This window comes from Sorghum bicolor, chromosome 5 (assembly GCF_000003195.3).
Source record: "Sorghum bicolor cultivar BTx623 chromosome 5, Sorghum_bicolor_NCBIv3, whole genome shotgun sequence".
Taxonomy (NCBI): Eukaryota; Viridiplantae; Streptophyta; class Magnoliopsida; order Poales; family Poaceae; genus Sorghum; species Sorghum bicolor.
In genome coordinates, this window is record NC_012874.2 from 56,782,752 (window position 1) to 56,791,311 (window position 8,560).

General features: G+C 43.5%; 1 pseudogene; it reads left to right on the forward strand.

The window, feature by feature from the left end:
• Positions 1-8,133, forward strand: part of LOC8083141 — a 21,191-nt pseudogene extending 13,058 nt beyond the window's left edge.

Genomic DNA, 8,560 nt, shown 5'->3' on the forward strand with positions numbered 1-8,560 from the left:
ATAAAGACGAGCATAGGGCAATCTTGTGAGAGGTGGTGGCGGTGAGGTTGGGATAGTAGGTGCATCCGAAGGTCCAGAGGTCATGATAAGAAGGGGAAGTGCCATAGAGAGCGAAGAAGGGGTGCTCATGTTCAGTGTCTTGGTGGGAAGGCAGTTTGATGAGGTGGGTGGCGGTGGCAAGAGAATCAATCCACTGGGAGGGGCATGGATGCTTGGAAGAGCATGGTGCGAGTGACATTGTTGGTGGCGTGAAGCATGCCCTCGGCCTTGCCATTTTTGCTGCAAGGTGTAGGGGCATGACATGCGAAGAGAGACACCTTTAGCAAGAAAGATAGCACGAGACATAGAGTTGTCAAACTCCCAACCATTGTCACATTGCACGGATTTGATGGTACAACCAAACTGAGTGAGCACATGAGCAAACAAGTTGGAGAGATTAGTAAAAGTATTGGACTTTAACTTAAGGGGAAAAGTCCAAAGGAAATGTGAGCAATCGTCAATAATGACTAAATAATATTTGAAACTAGATACACTGATGACCGGGGAAGTCCACAAATCACAATGTATCATGTTAAAAATTTTAGATGCTCGTGACAAAGAATTGGGAAAAGGTTGGTGAACTTTACACCCAAGCTAACAAGCATGGTAGAGGGAGTCATTGTTGGGCTTGCTGTAGAAGATGGAGGACAACTAGGCAAGGCTCTAAAGGGAAGCCTTGCTAGGGTGCCCGAGACGATGATGCCAAGTGATCGGAGAAGGAATGGCTAAAAGAGCGCAGGAATGAGAGGGTGATGACAGAAGCTGCAAGGTGTACATGGGTCCCAAGCTATCACATCGAAGGAGGAGGTTCCTGGTATGATGATCCTTCATAGAAACACCAAGGGGGTCAAACTCAATAGAAACAAGATTATCAGTAGTGAATTGATGAATAGACAAGGTTTTTAACGATGTTACGGGGGATGAGAACATTGTTGAGGCAGAATGGGCCAGAAAGAGTGGAGTAGCCAGTGCCAATGACCAGAAGGGTGGCACCGTTGCCCACAACAATGGAGGAAGGAAAACAAGAAGATGAGGACAAGGTGATCATAACAAGATTGGTAGCAATGTGAGAGGTGGTGCCCGAGTCGATGACCCACTCCGAGGGACTCGGTGGTGGGGTGAGAGTGACGGTGCTGAATGCGTTGATGAGGGACTCAGTAGTCCTTGGAGACCATTGTGGAGTGGGTCCCTGATGTGGCGCCTGGTAGAATGCCCCAGGAGACGGATAGGTGAAGTACGCAGGTGGGATGTCGACCACCAAAGCCTGCTATGGCGATGGGGGCTGGACAGCACAAGGTGATGGACCGCGTGGACCGCTAGGGGTGGAACCGGGCCACATGTGGATGGAACTGGTCCACGGGTTGAGGAAGGAGGGCCACTAGGAACCACCCGGTGAGCCAGTGTGTGAGCCACCAAGCGAGCCACCGTGCGAGCTACCTTGGCTGCATATGCCATGGCGATGCTGGCCACGAACGTTGCTAGACAAGGCTCCCCCAGTAGCCTGATGAGGGCGCTGGGGTCTAGGTGCAGAGGTTAGGGTGGAGGCAGGCAGCTTGCTGGATAAGGAGGCGATGAGGGCCGAGGGAGGAGCTGAAGGGGCGGGGCGCCATGTTGAGCTCGATGAGGCGTAGATCAGCACAGACGTCAGCAAGGGATGGGAAAGGCTTTTGTCGAGTGACGAGCTGTGACATGAACTCGAAGCGGTCATTGAGACCGCACAGGACGTTCAGCACACGGGTGCGGTCTAGGACTGGCTCGCCAAGAACGGAAAGGGCAATCTAGCAGAGGGTGCGGAACTTGGCATTGAGGATCATGGCGCAGGACTCGCGGTTGTTGTGGAACCACTATTCTATCCCGAGCCATGCTGCCTGAGAGGTGGTGCCATCATGCTCATGGACAACGTCTAGGAGGTCGGGGGAGATCGTGTGGAAGATCGAGGATACAGCGACAATCCTTCCGAGCCCATGCAAGCAAGAGGCATCATTGAGAACATGATCCTTTAGGGCGAAGCGTCCGAGGATGAGGAGGATGTTACCGTGCCACTTGGAGTAGTTGGATGACCGAAGATCAAGAACGATTGGAATCAAATGCTTGATGTTCTGGACCGCGGCGGCCTAGCTATGTAGATGAGCAATGTCCGTGGCCTCGGAAGTGACAGAGCCGACATCGTCGTCGTCGCGCTGTGAGTCGGTGCGAAGGCGATCTCGGAGAGTGGCGGCCTGCTGTTCCAGTGCGTCCACCTGCGCGCGCTCCTTGTCAAGGGTGGTGGCGGCCTGGGCGGCAGCGGCGGACTTAAGAAGGCCGGCCTCCGCTTGGATTTGCAGGCTGCGCTCCACGTCGGTTGTGTGCAGAGAACCGGCCTTGGCCTCCAGCTTCTGGGCGGCGGCAAGGGCCTCATCGCAGAGCTTGGTTGTGGTTTCCACGGAAGATGTGCCCAAGTTTGAACCACCGGAAGGAGGGGTGGCCATGGGCGCGTGGCGGGTGAGGAGACTCGTGCGGCGGGCGCAGCCCGAGGCGCATGTGACTTGAGGGGGCGAGCACGGGACGGGTGGAGTGGAGATCGTAATTAGTCTGATACCATGATCCTATCCATAATATAGATTATAATCAGGCTATGAGTCCTTGGGAGCAAAGAATATTTTTCTATAAAGGAACCATTTATTTCGTTCTCAAGTGCACTGCGTGTTGAGTTCATACAAAGCTATACAAAAAAACTACTACCGACAAATGCTTTTCAACAAACACAGAGCAACGAAAGAGAAAAAGACACACACACTCTAGTGACTATCAATTCAAATACCAGATTGCCATCAATCTGCCTAGGCGAAGATAACCTTGACCACATGTGCCAAGTGCCGTGAGGCTGCCACAACCAATTCCGAATCCATCTTCTAGAGGATAACCCATATCGAAGCTAGTGGAAACCTAGAAAATAACCTGCAAAGGAGAAGTGTGTTTTTTCCCCACAAAACTAAGTCATTCCTGCATAACCTTAGTGACCAACATTTGGTTGCCACTCCTAAGAGGACTAAAGGCTTCAAAATTTTACTAGTTCCTCCTAACTAAATGCCAAACATGTGTGGCACACTATGAGGTTTAGGTATGAACCTAAAGCCACCTGAGTTATTGAACATACTTCCCGAGCAAATCGACAATCAAAAGAACAAGTCCTTAGTTGTCTCTTCTTTGTGACAACAGCAACATGTTATTCTACCCTACGAATCTCACTTGGCTAATTATCCCCTGTGAGCAAGAATCCTCTGCACTAAAAAGATCTTTACCTTCAAAGGAGCTTTTAAATTCCATAAATGTTTGTTTAAGTTGGATACATCAATATGGACTAGAGCTTGATAATATTATTTCACTGAGAATTGTTCAATTGGAGTTAGGTTCTAGTGAAAGACATCATTTTGTTTCCACAATTTATTGTCAGTGATACATGGTAACAGATTGTTCGATGCTACTAATTTTGGACATACGCCAAGAAAGGTTTGGTGGAATAGAGGTGCCTAGTACTTCTGGTATGGTAGTATGTTTAGGTCTAGATATGTTGTCAGTGATAGTATGCAACGTTGCGTACCTAGCCACTTGGCCTCCCAGAACTGAACCAATGATCTCTTTTATAGTGAATGATCCAAAGCGGTGGAAATCGCACTTAACCATCAAGAGTCGTCTAGACCACCAGTGTGAATCTCCTACTTTCCATTCTATATGAGCTGAAGGAAGAGCCTAGGTACATGTTTCGGAGCATTAATTTGACGCCAATGTACCTTCTGAAGTGAGGATCTTGAACATCCATTTACTAAGCAATGTTGTGATTTTTATACCTAGGTCATGTATACAAAAAAGCTCAACGGCGGCAGTTGTGTCTAATTTGTACGTTTCAGTTATAGCGCGCCAGTGCAAAGAAAATGACCGGCCCGGCTCAAAAACCGCCTGTGTAAACCACTTTCTACCGGCGGTTCACTTAATCAAACCGCTAGTGGAAATATTTTTCCACGGGCACTAGTGGAAATAGATTTTCACTGGTGGTTCTCAGTTAACCATCAGTGGAAAGATTCATTTTCACTGGCCCCTAGCGCTAGCGGGTATGAGAAACTCCTGTAGAAATAGGTATGGAACTGCTTGTACAGAACATCATTGTACTAATGCCACCTCGGTTTTTAGGATGACACAAGACGGTCCACATGGCGACACAATATTTATTTTTTTGTTCATATCTTCCTACCTGTAAAACCTAGAGCAAAAGTAATCTAATATTTTTAGTACACACTTTGGCATGGGGAAAAGGACATCGTATACTACATTGGAAGGCCAGTGAGCACTGAATTTATGAGTCAAACAACCTCCAATACAGAGGTGTTTACCTTTCCAGTTGCAGGTTCCCTTCTCAAAGCATACGTTCCTCCAATTTCTTCCAATCAGAATTTCTTAGTTTCTTACAATGAATAGGAATACCTAAATAATTGATTCAAAAATTCTGCGCTCTGTAGCTGAATAAATCCTTATATTGATCTATAATGAATCTTGGGCATCTCCAAAATAAACAGTACAACTAGCTTTTATGAAAATTAATTTAGAGATCTGGCACTTGCTTGAATGCAGAAAGTATGAGCTTCATGTCATGAGCTTCGTCTCGTCTGCATACTGTAGGGTAGATAGGGCGACATCAAGTAGATGCAGTAGTATCCCCTTGGTCTGTCATCACCCTATCTATAATTGTTGTTAATATATCTGCCATATAATTAAAAAGAAGTGAATATAAGGCATATCCCTGACTAAATTCATATTTTGGTCTGAAAGAAATGCCCAACACCGTCATTTACATAGACAGCCCATTAAATTGTCTATTGTTGCCAGTAATAATTGAATCTACAAAAATCAATGGTAAGACAATTCGATTTCTTTCCGGAATTCTATCATTTTATCTTTTCCACTAGGCCTTGTTTAGTTCCGAAAAATTTTTGGATTTCGACACTGTAGCATTTTCGTTTTATTTGACAAATATTATTCAATTATAGACTAACTAGGCTTAAAAGATTCATCTCGTGATTTACAGGTAAACTGTATAATTAGTTTTTATTTTTGTCTATATCTAATGTTTCATGCATGTGTTTTCAAATTTGATGTGACGGGAAATCTTGAAAAGTTTTTGGTTTTCTGGTGAACTAAACAAGGCCTAGGGTGTCTCATACCTATTAACGTGGAGAGGATACAAAAACGTATACACTTAATATACTAGTATGTTAATTAGTCATGGGATTTGTATATGAATATTTTTTGCAAAGATGGTGGATGGACCTCTATGAGGACGTGAAGGTGACCTATTCTCGGGACCGGGCTGTGGAGATATACTTGTGGGCCTTCGGAATGTTCCCAGGGGAAGAAAACTCTAGTGCGAGAATAATCATGTCCAAGATGATTGCATTAGTACGTGTCCATAATGGATGATACGTATGATGCCCACGCCACCTTTGAGGAGTGCGAAAAGTTTGATGAAGCTATGCAAAGGTAATATTTTATATGGTTTATATGGTAACATTTTTATTATAACATCAAACCTCACTTTACAACGCTAGCCCTGGGTTCACTAGTACTGTACAGGCGGTTGCACACTTATTTCTAGTGGCGTTTTCCAGCACCGCCTGTGATAAAGGCCAGTAGAAATGGGCCAATTCCACAGGCGGTTCCTTATGAGCCGCATATAGAAATGCATTTCCACAGGCGTTTCAGTTATGTCAACCGCCTGTGGAAATCTTTTTATAAAAATACAAAATCGGCTTTTAAAAATAGGAAAAAAAGATTTTAATTATGGAGAAGTCGCAAGTCGCGTATTTTTGCACAGAAGATCGCTCGCTACGCGCTGCAAGTGGGATTCGAACCTGAGACCTCACTCTCGCGCGTAACCTCCTGTACCACTCCACCCATCACTACTCAGATGTATCTATATTAGAGTTTAGTTCCCAACATATTATCCTAAACTGAGCATACATTGATTGTTTGAGGCCCTAAGCAGAATCAAATGGAAAAGTTGCCAACTACATCTTTTCATAATTTTTCAAGATCTACAACTTTTATATTGGTAGTTTCTCCATCCGAGGTCATTTACAAAATTTGAATTTCAAATTTGAGAAATTCAAACGTTGTTTTCGGCGACAAGATGATCTCAAATGAAAAAATTATCAACTACAAAAATTCATAACTTTTTGAGATTTACAACTTTCATTTTGACAGTTTTTTAAAACGAGGGCAATTGAAAAGCTCCAAAAAATCAATTTCAAACAATTTTTGCAGGCGGTTTTCTTAAGTAACCGCCTGTAGAAATTTGATTTTTAGTGGCGGTTCCTTAAGACAACCGCCTGTAGAAATGCATGATTTCTACAGGCGGTTTTGTTAGGAAAACCGCCTGTGAAATTGCATCTTCACAGACGGTTGGTAGTTCTGACACCGCCCTTTCTATACCACAGGCGCGTGATAACTAAAACTGCCTGTGGTATAAAAAGGGGGCGTCGGCGTTGTATTATTTTCTAATAGTGGTTATCCTCTCAACACTATATATATCTTTATGATGCATTACTTGCTGCATAGAGAGTTGATTTTATGAGCATAATTTATCAATAACAGATGGAAAAAAAAGTGATGTATATGTAAATCTTGTCTGCAGAATGGATGAGAGTGCAGCTTCTATCCTCCCTGAATATCTGCAGGCGTTTTATATGAAAATTATAAGCAGAGGATATTCTGCAACCATGTGAAAAGTATCATGTTTCTTACATTCGAAAAGAGGTAACTCACCGGAACTAAGACACCCATATGTTTCTGTATGTCTACTATGTATTAATGCTAAACAATCAAATCTATGATCCCTTCTGAAAGTTCCATTTGTTCACCTGTTTTTGATTCCTTATTGTGTAGTATATAGTGCTGCTGTCAAAATATTACCTTCTGGAGGCCAAATGGTGCAAAGAAAATTACATGCCCAGTTTCAAAGATCATTTGGACCTTTCGACCATGACATCCGCCATGCCAGCACTGACCATTGCGGCCCTGATGGCTTTAGGAAAACAGGCAACCAAGAAGGTGTTCGAGTGGGCAAGTAGCGCACCAGACATGGTCCGTGCTTGTGGTGAAGTCGGTCGATTCCTCAATGATATCTCTGCTTTCAAGGTACTATATATAGATTACTACCTTTGTTCGTAACAGTCATTTCATGCATTTTTCCAATCATAATTTGTACTAGTAGAAGTAGGCCAAATCTTCTTGACATAATGTCACACAAAGAAAAACAGAGGGATAACAACCCCTCTGTAGAGTACTTAAGCACCCTGTAAGATTTGTGAAGCTGAAATTAAAAAATATTGGTTGCCATGTGAAAAAATTTCTAAAAGGTACTTGCAATGAATACTATAGTTCAATCTACAGCTTTGCTTAAATTGGATAAGGGTGACCATATTAGGGTTTGTATTAATTTTTGTGCTTGCATGCATGGAATGCATTTAATTTAACTACGCAGAAAGGGAGGAAGAACAAGAATGATATCATGACATCCCTGGAGTGCTACATGAAGGAGCATGGAACTACAGGAAAGGAGGCTGCGGCATCACTCTTGGAAATGGTGGACAGTGCATGGAGGAGGATGAACAAGGCATTCATGGAGATAGACCGCACGCTGCTGCCAGCTGTGAATGTGGCGGTCATCAACCAAGCAAGGGTAATTGAGGTCGTATACTACGGAGGCAATGATGGCTACACGTGACATTGAGGGTGTTGTGACCTCCCTCTTCCTCAAGCCCATTCCATTTTAAATGTTGAATAATATTGTACGCGGACATTATAAGACCCCCAGGACCACCTAGATGTAGATAAGTGAGTTGAACTTCCTTAGTAGTGAACAAATCCATAAACAGAAGACCTAGAACAGGTAGATCTAAAAGGGAGATGGTAAAGAAAAAGAATATAACTATATAAGAGGAGGTTCGTGTGACCGACCATCTGCGGGCTTGTTGGAGAAGCTCGAGTCCATCTTGGTGACGATGAAGGAATAGCCAGTGGCTGTTGGGAATATGCCCTAGAGGTAATCATATTGTGATTGTATCCATGGATATATATATATATATATATATATATATATATATATTATGTGTTCAATGAATATCCATTACAGACAACTTCTATCGATTGACAATTATGTGTGAATTATTTGTGAAACTCTTTTACTTATATGGTTATTCTTAAGTTACATGCTCCCCCAAACCTTGCACTGTTATGTGTCCTGTACCATTGGTGTAGGTCTATGAAATTAGGGTGCCGCTGGTTTTTCTTGACTAGGCAGGTTCGTATCGGATACTTATTGCAGAAGGGTTGGTTACTTGAACAAGGTCATCCTAATGGTTAGGGACCTTGGAGCATGAGTAGTTGGGTGCCACAACGTAGAGATACTACCTAACAACAAGAGTCATATGTAATATGATTAGCAAAGAGTTGCTTACCGATCTAACATGTCTTGTAGTGGTGATGCTAA